Source organism: Giraffa tippelskirchi, chromosome 11, assembly GCF_054371585.1.
Source record: "Giraffa tippelskirchi isolate mGirTip1 chromosome 11, T2T-mGirTip1v1.2.pri, whole genome shotgun sequence".
In the NCBI taxonomy this organism is placed as follows: Eukaryota; Metazoa; Chordata; class Mammalia; order Artiodactyla; family Giraffidae; genus Giraffa; species Giraffa tippelskirchi.
Window position 1 is genome coordinate 119,962,248 of NC_137285.1, and position 14,832 is coordinate 119,977,079.

Sequence of the window (14,832 nt, forward strand, 5' to 3'; positions counted from 1 at the left end):
GAGATTTCCCAGACGAAAAATATAGAGCAAAAGGAAAAGGATAGAGTCAACATTCAAAGGCCAGACAGAGAAAAAGAAGCCCTCTGAGGAAAGTGAAAAGAACTACAGCTAGAACACTGGTGTCTCAAAATCCAGGGGATGTGGGGTCAGAAACATCTTCAGATTCTGAGCTTCTGGGGACAGACACTAGATAATTTTTGTATTCTTGGAACCTAATGTTGGCCAGGCTCCAAATAGTAGTTATTATAATGAGTATCTTTGGCCATCCGGCTTGAAAATTAGGATATTCGCTGTTGACCTCTAATGGAGCAGTCTCTTGAGAGGAGCAAAAGCAGAAACCATAAAAACTAGCAAAGTTTAGTGATGGTGAAAAGGGAGGACAGGGACTTCCCTGGCAGTCCCATGGTTAAGACTTTGCCTTCCAATGCCAGGGGCGGGTGGGAGGGGAGTGCAGGTCCAATCCCTGGTCATAGAGCTTGCAGTCAAAAACCAAAACATGAAAGAAGCAGTATTGTAACAAATTCAGTAAAGACTTAAGAAAAGGAGTGGGGGAAGATAGAACAGAGATACAGCAGCAACTTGAGGGGAAAGGAGATTTAAACAGTAAATTTTGAAGATGAATGAATTCATTTTTTGCTACGATCTGCATGTTTGTGTGCCCCCCCCTCCAAATTCATATGTTGAAATCCCAATGCCCAGGGACTTCCCTGGTGGTCCAGTGGCTAAGATTCCACACTCCCAGTGTAGGGGGCTCAGGTTTGATCCCTGGTCAGGGACCTAGATCTCATATGCTGCAACTAAGAGCTCTCATGCCGCAACTAAAAAAGATGCCCCAGCTAAAGATCCTGCATGCCACAATGAAGATTGAAGACCCTGAATGTCGCAACTAAGACCAGTGCAAATAAATAAATAAATTTTAAGAAAGAACTCCTAAGCCCAATTGGATGGTATTGGGAGGTGGGGCCTTTGGAAGGTGCTTAGGTCCTGAGTGCGGAAGCATCACAAATGGGAATATTGTTCTTATAAAGAGGGCACAGTGAGAAGATGCCGGCTATGAACCTGGACGAGGGTCCTCACTAGGATTCAACCATGCCAGTACTTTGATCTTGGATTTCCCATCCTTCAGAACGATGAGAAATAAATTCCTATTGTTTATAAATAACCCAGTTTGTGGTATTTTTGTAATAATAGCCCAAATAGACTAAGACAATTTTATAACGGGTACTTTTGCCAGGCCTTAGTTATGGAGATAGACACTTAAGGATTTAGACAAATTTAAGGGAAAAGTGCAAAATCTTGTGTTGAGGGCAAAGGGGCTGGCGGAGATCTTTCTCATTCCCTACTGTGGTTTCCACCACCTTTATGTAAAGCCTCTTTCCTTGAGAACTTGAGACATTGGTTGTACCACCTCCTCCTGATGTTCTTGGCCTTAACTGCTAGTGGATGCCTAAAGCACCTGCTCACCCAGTGCACAGGAAGTCAATTGGCAAGCCTGCACTTTGAACATGTCTGCCTTTGAGGAGAAAACATGCAGTGTGTGGCCCAGAGCTAGTCACAAAATGAATCAGATTTAGCAGGATGGGCTAGAAAAGATAGACAAAATATCAGGAATTCCAAACATGACTGAGAAATCAACATGGAGCTAGCAGAGATAGGAGCAAGTACAGGAAAGTCCAAACTCTGGAAGCATTTTATAATACTAAGAACCACTTCCCCACATCCATCTTTTTTATAACTGACTGGGCCATTCATTGCACAAGCCGATTAGGGGTGAAGGTGGGAGAAGACAGCTTCTGATCATTCACACATTCATTCAAGTCTTAGGCATAGAGTCTTACCATCCCAACCTGGGATGCTCCATTCAAGGTGCTGGCTCCATAGTTCTTTATTGTTCTCTCCTCCTGAAGCCCATCTCTCCAGCCCATTCTGTTTACCAGGCCTTTGACCCTTTCATGACCAGATCTACTTTACCCCTAAAGCTTTACACTCCAGAATCTCATTCTCTAAACCCAGCTTCTGGCCTCTGGGTCTCTCATTCCTTTTGCACATATATCAAATTTTCAAACTCTAGGAACTCTATAGTTTCCTGAGCTCTTTTCTGCCTGTGTGTAACATGCCTGTCTTTCTTTAGTCTGGATATCATGATCCAACACTTCATCTGTTCTCATGGTAGCTCCAACTCAACACCGTATCTTTCTCTCCCACCCACTTATGAATTACCAGGTTACTCCTGTGCAGTCATCACTAAGTTCCTAGGAACAAAAATGTATTACACAACCACTAGCAATGGGATCAACAAAATTCAGTCCTGAACACAACTATACAGTCGTAAATTGCTCAATCTTACCATCTCTTGACCCCTCCAAATGTTCTATACTTTTCTTAAATTCTTTTGTATCATCTTCATCTCTTGTTATAAGCACTTAACCTCATCTCCTACTTCTCAAAAAAAAAAAAAAGAGATAAGCATGGTCATCTCAATTCTCGACCCTCCTGATCTTTATCTACATCCAGGAATTAGGCAGTTAGCTGAAAATCTATTTACTGAAGACAGGTCACCGATTGTCCAAGCTCCCAAAGGCTCAATTCATCAAGTTTTCCAAAGTTATCAAGTTTAAAAATTGTTGGTTTTGAGCACCAAAATCTAATCTGGTAAAGTTATCAATTCACCAAAAATTTGTTTCTATCAGTAGTTTATAAAATTTATGGAAATTGTGTTGCATGGAAAGGTTTAATAACTTTGTAGTTTCACTTTTTTTTTCTTTTCTTTAGTTTTCAATTAATTTCAGGTTGACTTAGTTTTACCAAAGTCTTCTCTTTAGGTCTATTGTGTACCATATTTCAGTCAAATTGTATTGAATGTGACTATTGTGTGTGATACTCACATCAGAAACTTAGGATTCAGATGCCAAAAACAAATAGATAATATGCATTTGATCAAGCTGATTAAAAAAAAAATCTAGGAATTAAAAAATAATTAAAAACGGACTTTTCTAACTCATTCTGTGAAGCCATTATTACCATGAACTAAAACCAGAAAAAGACATCACAAGAAAATATCAATATCCCTTATGAACATAGATGCAAATTTTTTCAACAGAATACTAGCAAACTGTATCCAACAACATAAAGAAGTATAAGCCAGAACCAAGTCGGTCTTGCCCTAGAAATACAAGGTCAGTTACCATTCTGAAATCAATCAGTAAATAAAAACCTATTGTATTTCTACACACTAGCAAGGAGCAATCCAAAAAATAAAACAATTTCATTTACAATAATATCAAAAAGAATAAAATGCTTAGGGATAAATTTAACAGAAGAATTTAACAAAAGAAGTTTACACACCAAAAACTACAAAAGATTATTGAGATAAAATGTAAAACACCTAAATAATGTAAAGATAACACATGTTCACGGATGCAAAGACTTAATATTGTTAAGATACAAATACTCCCCAAATAGATTTAGAGACTTAACACCATCCCTATGAAAGTTATGCTGCCTTTTTTATTTGAAGAAATACTAAAATTCATATGGAAATTCAAGAGACTCGGAATAGCCACGCAAAATATTCTTGAAAAAGAACAAAATGGGAGGACTCATACTTCCTCATTTTAAAACTTATACAAAGTAAGCAAGACTATGTGGTACTGGCATAAGGATAGACATATAGATGAGAATAGAATTGAGAGGTCAGAAATAAACCCACATTTATAGTCAATTTTTTCTTAACAAGCATGATAAGAAAATCAAAAACAAGTCTTATCAACAAATAATGATAGGACTGCTGCTGCTGCTGCTGAGTCGCTTCAGTCGTGTCCGACTCTGTGCGACCCCATAGACGGCAGCCCACCAGGCTCCGCCATCCCTGGGATTCTCCAGGCAAGAATACTGGAGTGGGTTGCCATTTCCTTCTCCAGTGCATGAAAGGGAAAAGTGAAAGTGAAGTCATTCAGTCGTGTCCGACTCTCAGCGACTCCATGGACTGTAGCCTACCAGGCTCCTCCGTCCATGGGATTTTCCAGGCAAGAGTACTGGAGTGGGTGGGGTGCCATTGCCTTCTCCAAATGATAGGACTAGCTGTCTACATGTAAAAAAGTTGCCACTACCTCACCCACATACAAAAATTAATTCAAATGGATCGTAGACCTAAATGTAAAAGCTAAAATTATAAAGCTTTTTTAAAATAGTAAATCTTGACCTTGGATTAGATGATGATGTCTTAGATAGGATGCCAAAAACACAAGCAACAAAGGGAAAATAAGAGGGAGAAGGGGCAACATAGGGGTGGGGAACAAAAGGGTTATATAATATGATTATATGAAATCATGTGTGAAGCTGAAAACTGTAAAGCACTACAGAATTTAAAGATTCATTCAATCAAAGTTTTTTAGAAAGGAAAATTAGATAATTATCTAAGGAACAGAATATCCAAGAACTGTGGACTGTGGAAGACAAGAACTATGGGACAATAATAATATATGTAATGGGAATATGAAAGAGAAAAAAAAAAGAAACAGAAGAAATATTTGAAGTAATAATCATTGAAAATTCTCTGAAATTAATGGACGACACCAAAGCACATATCCAGAAAGTTCAGAAGACATCAAAATGGACACTGAAAAAATCTACACCTAGGTGTACAAGACTGCGGAATATTTAAACTACAGAATATTCAAACCACAGGAAAAAATCCTGCAAGAAGCCAGAGAAGAAAATATACAATGGCCAATAAGCATATAAAAAGAGGCTGAACATCATTAGTCATTCAGTTCAGCTCAGTCACTCAATGATGTCCAACTCTTTGTGACCCCATGGACTGCAGCACACCAGGCTTCCCTGTCCATCACCAACTCCCAGAGCTTGCTCAAACTAATGTCCATTGAGTCAGTGATGCCATCCAACCATCTCATCCTCTGTCATCCCATTCTCCTCCCACCTCCAATCTTTGCCAGTATCAGTGTCTTTTCCAATGAGTCAGTTCTTTACATCAGGTGGCCAAAGTATTGGAGTTTCAGCTTCAGCATCAGTCCTTCCAATGAACATTCAGGACTGATTTCCTTTAGGATGGACTGGTTGGATCTCCTTGCAGTCCAAGGGACTCTCAAGAGTCTTCTCCAACACCACAGTTCAAAAGCATCAATTCTTCAGTGCCCAGCTTTCCCTATAGTCCAACTCTCACATCCATACATGACTACTGGAAAAACCATAGCTTTGACGAGACAGACCTTTGTTGGCCAAGTAATGTCTCTGCTTTTTAATATGCTGTCTAGTTTGGTCTACTACTCTGTCCAGCCCCCTTCTGCTCCATCCATCCCACCCTCTCCAGCTAAGAAAGCATTCCAGCCCTTTCTAAGCCTTTTCCCTCCTGGATAAGCCCAGAGGATGGATACCTAGGATGGAGCCAGAACGGCCATCGAGTTAACATCAGGACCACACCATATGTCAGACCTGCACTCGGGCCTCATCCCCGGGGCCCCTGCTCCCTTGTGAGAGGAAGTGCAGGCATCTAGTCAAGGTCACGTGCAGAATCTCACCCAAGGTGTCTGAAGACCAACGCACTGTCTGTCGCCCAGAAATGCTGCCTTGGCTTGCCAGCCAGCAGGGCTTCCCTGAACCCATGCGGGCAGCAAGGGAACCCCTTCCCCTCTGGCAGGGGAGCCAGGTGGGTGGGAGATTTGGGACATCCGGACAGCATGGTGCAGGGTCACCTGCTCCTGTCCTACCCACAGCATCTTGGCCAGATGAAAGTACTTACGGATCCCCGTGTTCAGCTACTTGATCTTGCTCTGGAGAAGGAAATGGCAACCTACTCCAGTATTCTTGCCTGGAAAATCCCATGGACGGAGGAACCTAGTAGGCTATAGTTCATGGGGTCGCAAAGAGTTGGACACAACTGAGTGACTTCACTTTCACATTCTAGGTTGGTCATAACTTTTCTTCCAAGGAGCAAGTGTCTTTTAATCTCATGGCTGCAGTCACCATCTGCAGTGATTTTGGAACCCAGAAAAATAAAGTCTTTTCACTGTTTCCATTGTTTCCCCATCTATTTGCCATGAAGTGATGGGACAGGATGCCATGATCTTAGTTTTCTGAATGTTGAGCTTTAAGCCAATTTTTTCACTCTCCTCTTTCACTTTCATCAAGGGGCTCTTCAGTTCCTCTTCACTTTCTGCCATAAGAGTGATGTCATCTGTGTATCTGAAGTTGTTGATATTTCTCCTGGCAATCTTGATCCCAGCTTGCGCTTCATCCAGCCTGGCATTTCACATGATGTACTCTGCATAGAAGTTAAATAAGTAGGGTGACAATATACAGCCTTGACATACTCCTTTCCCAATTTGGAACCAGTTTATTGTTCCATGTCCTGTTCTAACTGTTGCTTCTTGACCTGCATACAGATTTCTCAGGAGGCAGGTAAGGTGGTCTGGTATTCCCATCTCTTGAAGAATTTTCCACAGTTTATTGTGATCTACACAGTCAAACACTTTGGCATAATCAATGAAGCAGAAGTAGATGTTTTTCTGGAATTCTCTTGCTTTTTCTATGATCCAATGGATGTCTGTACATTAGTCATTAGAATGCTCCTGTACATTAGTCACTAGGGAAGTGCAAATCAAAACCTTTGAGATACCACTTCATACCCACTAAGATGATTACAATACAAAAGATGAACAATAAGTGTGTTGGCAAGGATGCAGATATATTGGAACCAGGATACAGTCCTGGAAGAAAGGTAAAATGGTGACATTGCTATAGAAAAATTTGGCCCTTTTCCTCAAATATTTCCTCAAAATGGTAAACATAGTTTACAATATGCAGTTACCAATATATCATACCAGCAATTCCACTCCTAGGTATATACCCAAGGGAACTGAAAGGGTGTGTCTGCACAAAAACTTGTATGCAGATGTTCACAACAGCATTACTCATAACAGCCAAAAGGGCAAAAAATCCAAATGTCCATCAACTAATCAATGAATAATCAGAATGTGATATATTCATAGGATGGAATATTATTCTGCCATAAAAGAGAATGAAATACTGATGCATGCTGCAACACATATGAACCTCAAAAATAAGCTAAGTGAAAGAAGCCAGACACAAAAGGCTACTTACTATATGATTCCATTTAAATGAAATATCCAAAACAAGCAAATCTCCAGCAACTGAAAGTAATTATTCATTGCCAGGGGTTGAAGGGAGAAGGAAATGGGGAGTAATTGCTGGTAGATATGGGGTTTCTTTTGGAACAAAGAAAACATTCTGGAATTTGATTGTGGTTGATGGATACACAACTCTGTGAATATACTAAAAGCAACTGTGAACTGTACACTTTAAAAGGACGAACTTTATGAAATTGTATCCCAATAAAACTGTTACTTAAATAAAAAATAAAATCAGAGTAAAAACTTTATTTAGAAGTAGTAGCAACTACATAATCAAGGATAAGGATAAGCAGAGATGTTCCAAAAGTACAGTCTTCCTATAGTGACATAAATGGGACCAGCAGAAATTCTACAAATGTTTCTTCAGTGTCACTATGGCAGGAGGCCCATTTATTAATGGTCATCATGAGATCTTAGAATAATTATCTTGAACTAATAAATTTATATAATTAATTTTATCACTTACTGTAGTAACTATTAATGCCATTTACCAACAAGTGAGGAAATATTATATGGCCATATTTCAGCCCATATATATATATACCTATTAAAATTATAAATGTACAAAAAAGTATTTAAAAAAACCAAATTATTAGTTTGAAAATGTTGAAAGACAGAAACCCCCCCAAGATTGTTTATGTTTGACATTTGAGTCATTTTACAGTAGTTACAGAACAAAACACACAAGAAATATCTCATTCTCAAAAGTGGTAGATTCAAAGTAAGGAAAAATTTAGACTACACTGAACTTTGGCTAGGCCAGCCCTGGCAAAAATGACTTCAGTGAAACAGCTGCAAATAAATTAAAACTGAGCTAAACTACACTTCAAATTAGTCAACTGACACTTTGTAATCTTCAAAACTAGTTAAAATCCATACAGCCATGCAAATGGTTGTAAACTTTACACATAATTAAACAAAATTTTGGTAAATTGGCAAAATTGGTGAATTTCAGCAAATTGATCACTCTGTGAACTGAAATTTAGAGAACTGGCTCTCCTTTCTTCCTATCCCAGAGGATAGGAGTCCCTCCTCTTCTCCACATTTAATCCCTCCACCTGTGTTCTAGATTCCATCTGGTTCTGCCTTTCTTGGCTCCTGCTCTGTGGGAGAGAATCAAGAGTCTCCTTTTTTCTTCCCTAGAGTCTCTACCGGAGAAGGCAATGGCACCCCACTCCAGTACTCTTGCCTGGAAAATCCCATGGATGGAGGAGCCTGGTAGGCTACAGTCCATGGGGTCGCTAAGAGTCGGACACGACTGAGCGACTTCACTTTCACTTTTCCCTTTCATGCACTGGAGAAGGAAATGGCAACCCACTCCAGTATTCTTGCCTGGAGAATCCCAGGGACGGCGGAGCCTGATGGGCTGCCGTCTATGGGGTCGCACAGAGTCGGACACGACTGAAGCAACTTAGCAGCAGCAGCAGCAGCAGAGTCTCTACAGGGAATTGAAATCCTTCAGAGCCTGAAAAACATACTTACTCTTGGAAGATCCCAACTCAAGCAGTGCTGGACTCTGGCCATTTTTTAATACTCTTGCTCTCTTTCTCCAGGGCTGGGCTCTACTGAAGAGCGCTAATAATTGTGGCTTTCTCATGAGCATTTGAGCGAGGACTTAGTCTCAGAGCAGTCTACAACTAAGCGCTGATGCTACCCAGTGCCTCCTCCCTCACTAAGAAGGAACAAATGATTAACAGAGTCAGCAAGAATTGATGTCCTCCCATCCTGTCGTTCAGGATCATCGTTTACAAGGCAGGCCTTTGGGGTCGTCTTTCCTTTCCCATGTGGTCTTCCGCACACTCATCTGTCCTTCCTTGCCCCTGGTTAATTTACCCTTTCACTGCTTCCCAGAGTTAGCCCTTTCTGTCTTGGACTCTTCTCCCAATTTTTTCTGTTGTGAAACCCCAAAATTCTCAGCCCCATTATATACCTCTGAGACTCCACTTCCTCTAAGAGAGCTGGCTTTGTTTACGTACATCATTTCTTCACGTTCTTCCACATGTCTATGGAAAGGGAAGTTGTCCCCATTCTCGGAGCTTCCAAAGGCCCAAACACACACAAGCACTTCTCCATACTTCCTCCTAGTCTTTGAGAATCATACCATCTTGTCATTCAAACCTCTACCCTCTTCAGTGTTGTCATGAAATGACCTCTCTTCTTCATCAGAGACTTCAGTGTAGCTGTGCTTGTATCTTTTGATCTCTTGCTAGCATCCTCAACTCTGTGGTCCTTTGAGCCTATAAGGCCAACAGCCGTCATTCCTCTTAACAGTGTCTCCCCTCCTTTAACACTTTCCTCAAAATCCCTAACGTTCTGCCTCCCTTGTGTTCCATTTTTCACAAACACCAACTCCTCTCCAGAGAGAATGGGATCACCAGGTACAATGGCCTGAAATTCCCACGTCAACTCTCCTCCCCTACTGCCATCATAAGCTCATACATGCACTTATCTGCATCCTCACCCATCTTCCCTTTTAGTCTTGAAGGAAGAAGTACCTCTCAAGGTTAAAAACCAGTTCCTTCCAGTAACCATGGTTAATTCCTCACACCTTCCTCTCTCCTTTGCGACCTTTCTCCACTAGCCATTGCCCCTCCATTAGCTTCTTACCTGCGGTGTTAAATGTGATCCTGCTGCTTACTTGCTAGCAACTGTTCCTCAGTCCTTCTTCTCCCACTCCTCTCAGCCTCATGTTACTATCCTTTCTCATTCGTTCCCTGCTGTACTCACTGAGTAGTAGTAGTTCTTCATCCTGCTGTCTCACTAGCATTCCTTCTTTATTCTGGAAGGAATCTTTATATTCTTTCTTATATTCAGCATATACTGTGCTTAGTTGCTCAGTCCTGTCCGATTGTTTGCGACCCCATAGGCTGTTGCACGCCAGGCTCCTCTGTTCATGGGGATTCTCCAGGCAAGAATACTGGATGGGTTCCCCTGCCCTCCTCCAGGAGATCTTTCCAACCCAAGGATCAAACCCAGGTCTCCTGCATTACAGTCAGATTCTTTACCATCTGAGCCACTAGGGAAACCCAAGAATACTGGAGTGGGTAGCCTGTCTCTTCTCCAGGGGATCTTTCCTACCCAAGAATTGAACTGGGGTCTCCTACATTGCAAGTGGATTCTTTTACCAGCTGAGCTACCAAAGAAGCCCATATTCAGCATGAATGAATATTACTTATTCATTTGCCCATCAATGGAAACTTAGGTTGTTTCCACATCTTGGTTTTTGTGAATAATGCTGCAATGAACATGAGGTGCAGATATCTTTTCCAGATAGTAATTTCATTTCCTTTGGATATAGCAGAATTGCTGTATCATATGGTAGTTCTACTTTTAATTTCTTGAGGAACTACCATCATGTTTTCCATGAAGGTTGTACCAGTTTACACAAAGGTTCATTGTTCCTCCATATCTTTGCCAGCATTTTATATGTCTTGTTTTTTGATAACAGCAATCCTAACAGGTTTGAGGCGATATCTCATTGTGGTTTTGATCCACACTTTCCTGGTTAGTGATGTTGAGCATGTTTTCACGTGCCTATTGGTCATCTATTTTTTCTCTGGAAAAGATCTAGATCCTTCGCTTATTTTTAAGTTGGGTTATTTGGGGGTTTTTTGCTCTTGAATTGTATGAGTTCCTTATATATTTTGGATATTAACCCCTTAGCTGATATGTGGTTTGCCAATATTTTCTCCCCTTCCATAGGTTGCTTTCTCATTTTGTTGATGATCTCCTTTGGTGTTCAGAAGATTCTCGGTTTGATGCAGCCCCACCTGTTAATTTTTCCTTTTGCTCCCTTTGCTTTTAGTGTCAAATCCAAAAAAGTCACTGCCAAGAACAATGTCAAGCAGCTTACCCCCAAGGTTAAGGTTCTTCTAAGAATTTTATCGTTCCAGGTCCTAATGTTCAAATCTAGTTCCACTTTGAATTGATTTTTTGAGTATGGTGTCAAATAAGGTTCTGGTTTCATTCTTTTGCCCATAGATATCCAGTTTTCCCAGCACTAATATTAAAGACGCTATCCTTTCCCCATTGAGTATTTTTGGTACCTTTGTTGAAAATTAATTACACGTATAAGTTTACTTCTGGGTTCTCTATTCTGTTCCATTGATCTATATGTCTGCTTTTATGTAGATATCATACTGTTTTGATTACAGCTTTGTAATACAGTTTGAAATCATGAGGTGTGATGCCTCCAGCTTCGTTCTTCCTCTGCTGTCTTTGAATCATTAAGATCATCAGCTACATCTTAATTTCAAAGTCTAATGGAGATCTATGAGACCTCATCTAAGTGTTGTAATTTTTCTCTACTGACAACTCTCATTCTAGAAGCTGTTTCCTTCCTTGGCTTTTATGATAGCACATTGGACGCTACTCTCATGCTCAGTTCTTATCTTGTTGGCCACTTCTTCCCAATCCCCTTCATGGCTCTTCTTTTGTTATCCACCCTTAATGCTGCCCAGGCACTCTTTTCACTATATATTCTCTGCATGTGACCACATCCATTCTTATGGTTCCACTTAACCACTATAGACTGACAGACTGGTGCCTCCAAAATATCTATCCTTGGCTTACCTGAGTTCCAAATTTTATACTCATTGGGATATCTCACATACATCTTAAAGTCATCATGTCCAAAACCAAATTCATTATCATCTCTCTCTCCTCTCAAACATGCTCATCCTTTTCTTCCCAAACATAGTGAGTAACATCACTAATGTACAGACCAGGAAGATAAAGTCATCTTACACTCTTCCTACACCACCACTCCTCACTTCTAGTCAGCCATCAAGAATGTGATCCCTAGGGACTTCGCTAGTGGTCGAGTGGCTAAGACTCCGAGCTCCCAATGCAGGGTGCCTGGGTTTGACCCCTAGTCAGAGAACTACATCCCACATGCTGCAACAAAGATCCTGGGTGCCGCAACTAAGACAGGGTGAAGCCAAATAAGTAAATAAAGATTTTCTCATAGACTTAGAAAACTAATTCATGGTTTCTGGGGGGAAGGAATAGTTAGGGAGTCTGAGATGGTCATGTACACACTACTATATTTAAAATGGATAACCAACAAGGACCTATTGTACAGCACATGGAACTCTGCTCAATGTTATGTGGCAGCTTGGATGGGAGGAGGGTTTGGGGGAGAATGTATACACGTATATGTATAGCTGAATCCCTTCACTGCTCACCTACAACTACCACAACATTGTTAATCAACTATACTGATTTTATGTGTGTATATTTTATATATATGTATAGTTTTATACAAAATAAAAAGTTAAAAAAATTAAAAAAGAATTGTAGTCTCTAAAACTTCTCTCATATCTTACTCTTCTTTTCTAATCCTACTACTAACTTAGTTTAGATCTTCACTACAAGCCAGGCTTTGCCAACAAAGGTCCATCTAGTCAACACTATGGTTTTTCCAGTCATCATGTATGGATGTGATAGTTGGACTATAAAGAAAGCTGAGCGCTGAAGAATTGATGCTTTTGAACTGTGGTGTTGGAGAAGACTCTTGAGAGTCCCTTGGACTGCAAGGAGATCCAACCAGTACATCCTAAAGGAGATCAGTCCTGAATATTCATTGGAAGGAAATGATGAAGCTGAAACTCCAATACTTTGGCCACCTGATGCGAAGAACTGACTCATTTGAAAAGACCTTGATGCTGGGAAAGGTTGAAGGTGAGAGGAGAAGGGGACAACAGAGGATGAGATGGTAGGATGGCATCACCGACCCAATGGACATGAGTTTGAGTAGACTCCAGGAGTTGGTGATGGACAGGGAGGCCTGGCATGCTGTAGTCCATGGGGTCGTAAAGAGTTGGACACAACTGAGCGACTGAACTGAACTGACAAGCTAGGCAATTGAAACTGACTCTTGTCCATTCTCTTTTGATGCTCAGTAGTGCAGCCAAAATGATCTTGATGTCTCATCACCTGATCATTTTTACTTCCTTTATTAAATAAACTTTACAATGGCTCAGAGCCTGTACTATATACATGAAATGTAATATCCTCCATGATTTGGCTCCATTTACCTTTCTTGTTTTCTCCTTTCACACCAGCCCATATGGCTTACACTCCAGCCAAGTCAATGTCCTCAGGAACCACCAACACATCCACCTGTATACCAACCTCCATGGCCAAAGGCTATTTTCTTTCATACCTTGCTGATTTTGAGCATAGTGCTATTTATTCTGCCTGAAACTCCTTTCTCCAACTTCTCCCTCTGCTATGCTTCTACTCATCTTTCAAGATCCAATTCCAGTGTCATCTTTGTGACACTATTTGCTGACATCCCAACCCTGGACTGGATTTAGAATCCCCTCTATGTGGAAAATTCTGAAAGAGATGGGAATACCAGACCACCTGACCCGCCTCTTGAGAAATCTATATGCAGGTCAGGAAGCAACAGTTAAAACTGGACATGGAACAACAGACTGGTTCCAAATAGGGAAAGGAGTACGTCAAGGCTGTATATTGTCACTCTGCTTATTTAACTTATATGCAGAGTACATCATGAGAAGCACTGGGCTGGAGGAAGCACAAGCTGGAATCAAGATTGCCAGGAGAAATATCAACAATCTCAGATACGCAGATGATACCACCCTTATGGCAGAAAGTGAAGAACTGAAGAGCCTCTTGATGAAAGTGAAAGAGGAGAGTGAAAAAGTTGGCTTAAAGTTCAACATTCAGAAAACTAAGATCATGGCATCTGGCCCCATCACTTCATGGCAAATAGATGGGGAAACAATGGAAACAGTGAGAGGCTTTATTTTTCTGGGCTCCAAAATCACGGCAGATGGTGACTGCAGCCATGAAATTAAAAGACGCTTACTCCTTGGAAGAAAAGTTATGACCAACCTAGACAATATATTAAAAAGCAGAGACATTACTTTGCCAACAAAAGTCCATCTAGTCAAAGCTATGGTTTTTCCAGTAGTCATGTATGGATGTGAGAGTTGGACTATAAAGAAAGCTGAGGGCCAAAGAATTGATGCTTTTGAACTGTGGTATTGGAGAAGACTCTTGAGAATTCCTTGGACTGCAAGGAGATCCAACCAGTCCATCCTAAAGGAAATCAATCCTGACTGTTCATTGGAAGGACTGATGCTGAAGCTGAAACTCCAATACTTTGGCCACCTGATGGGAAGAGCTGACTCATTTGAAAAGACCCTGATGCTGGGAAAGATTGAAGGCGAGAGGAGAAGGGGACGACAGAGGATGAGATGGCTGGATGGCATCACCGACTCAATGGACATGAGTTTGAGTAATCTCTGGGAGTTGGTGATGGACAAGGAGGCCTGGCGTGTTGCAGTCCATGGAGTAGCAAAGAATCGGACATGACTGAGCAACTGAAGTGAACTGAACTATGCCCGCAATCCCATGCTTTCCTCTATTATTATATTACCCAGTGCCAGTGTACAGATCTGTCTTCACAGCTTCTGAATGCTCCTTAGTCATATCCTAACAATGTATCCTAAGCAAAAAGCTGGCACATAGTGGCCATTAATATGTATCTTCAATAAAGAGAGGTAATAAAATTTAGGTTCTCTTATTTGAAAAACTCTCTGGCCCCCTAAAACACCTGTCCCTTGCCCCTGCAATAGTTCTCTCTCCTCCCTGTAGTCTAGCCTTTTTAAAGAACAGGCTGGACTGCATG